The sequence below is a fragment of the Nematolebias whitei genome, chromosome 15 (genome assembly GCF_014905685.2).
Source record: "Nematolebias whitei isolate Nwh7 chromosome 15, NemWhi1, whole genome shotgun sequence".
In the NCBI taxonomy this organism is placed as follows: Eukaryota; Metazoa; Chordata; class Actinopteri; order Cyprinodontiformes; family Rivulidae; genus Nematolebias; species Nematolebias whitei.
The window spans coordinates 11653111-11654903 of record NC_056512.1 but is presented as its reverse complement, the minus strand read 5'-3'; positions in this window follow the sequence as shown (position 1 = coordinate 11654903).

The following is a 1793-nucleotide window of genomic DNA, read 5'->3' as shown; positions in this document are numbered from 1 at the left end:
GTTGAAGGCAGATGTGAAGTCCACAAAGAGCACACAAACGTAAAAGTCTTTCTGCTCCAGGTGGTTGAGCGCAGTGAGTTTCTCAGAGGAGATGGCATCCTCTGTTGATCGGATCTCACGGTATACATACTGATTAGGGTCCTCATTGATGTTGATGGTTGTTTTGATGCGAGTCATGACCAGTTTTTTGAAGCATTTAGCGACTATCGGGGTGAGGGCCACTAGCCAATAGTCATTCAGACCAGTCACTGTAGAGCTTTTTGGGACTGGGATGATGGTGGCAGTCTTCATGCAGGTGGGAACTGTCTCCAGGGTAAGTGAGGTGTTAAAGATGTCTGCCAGCACCTCGCAGAGCTGATTGGCACATTCTTTCAACACTTTTCCAGGGATGTTGTCTGGGCTGTTTGCCTTGTGCAAATTAATCCTGCTGAAAGTACTCCTTACTTCTGCTGAAGTCACGCTGAGATGCTCGTCATCAAGTGGTGAGGTGAGTCTGGTGCTGGGTGGTCTGTTTGGGTCTTCAAAGCGTGCATGAGAAGAGTCAGACTCAGAACTGTCAAGTGAGGGATGCCCAACAATCTGGACATGTTATAATGTAGAGTTACCCAGATGAACAGACTGAGAGGAAAACAGAACCAAACTCGAACGTAATAGAAAAATTGTTTATTTACAGTGAGTGAAAATAAACTATTTACAAACAGGATCTGGGTCTGTGAAGACAGAGGAGGAGGATTACTTTATGACGAGAAGTTTGATCCAACAGCTGAATATTCAAGATCTTTGAGAGGCTTACAGTGAAAGGAGTAAGGACGGCTGATGGACAGGCTGAGGGTTTTTCTCATTCCAGGATGATGATCAGTCAGACTACAAAGGCAAGTGGTGGAAGGTGTGTACAGGCAGCTGAGCACCAAGAATCACAGGTAAGTTTATCCTCAGAGTTTTCTTCAATACTGCAGAATACAGGACGGGATCCAGGACATGAAGACTCTGAAAATGTGGACACAAAAACAAGGTAAGTCGTTTCAATTTTTGAACACTATACAGGGCTGGAGGCATATGTACCGGCAGGTAGAACAATGCTCCAGCAATGACTGGAGCTCAACTGGAGCCTTAAGTAGTCCTGGCACCAATTAGGGAAAATGGTCCCAGCTACGGCTGCTCATCAGCGCCACCCCTGCCTTCAGGAACCTGGTGGAAGGAAGATGAAAAATCCCTACAGGACAGGTGCCCAGTTCAAGACCAAGCAGACCTACTTTCCACGGCTTGTAATGGAAACATCAGGTTTGAGTTGCTCTACATCAGTGATGATTTTAGCCTTGTTTTGGAGGTGCTCACGAGTCAGATCCTCAACACCACCTGTCAATCAATCTAGTAGTACTTCACAACTTGCTTTCGATGAGATCGGATGCTTCCCCCTCCCTCTCCGCTTTGCTTTGCTGCTTTGTCTGTCTGTGAAACTGTTGTGAGACTCTCTTGCATTTCTCCTGAACTATAATTATGGACTGTTTTGATCAGTTGGTCCCTAAACTCAATTTACAACATTTCTTCAAAAAAAAGACAGGCTTTAGGCGAGCCGATTTGCCCTGTTGGCACACACACAGCTGGATATCTCATCGACTGGAAGAATTGATGATGTGTCTATCTCTGCTGCCATCTATGGATTTTAAGAACGCATATTTAATTGGATTTTCGATAACTGGTTCCTGCTTTTTTGGATTCGGCTGGTGGCTGGTTTTATCTAAAATCAAGGAAGTCGTCGGCAGCAAATTTGGACCCGATCATGCTGCTTGCCT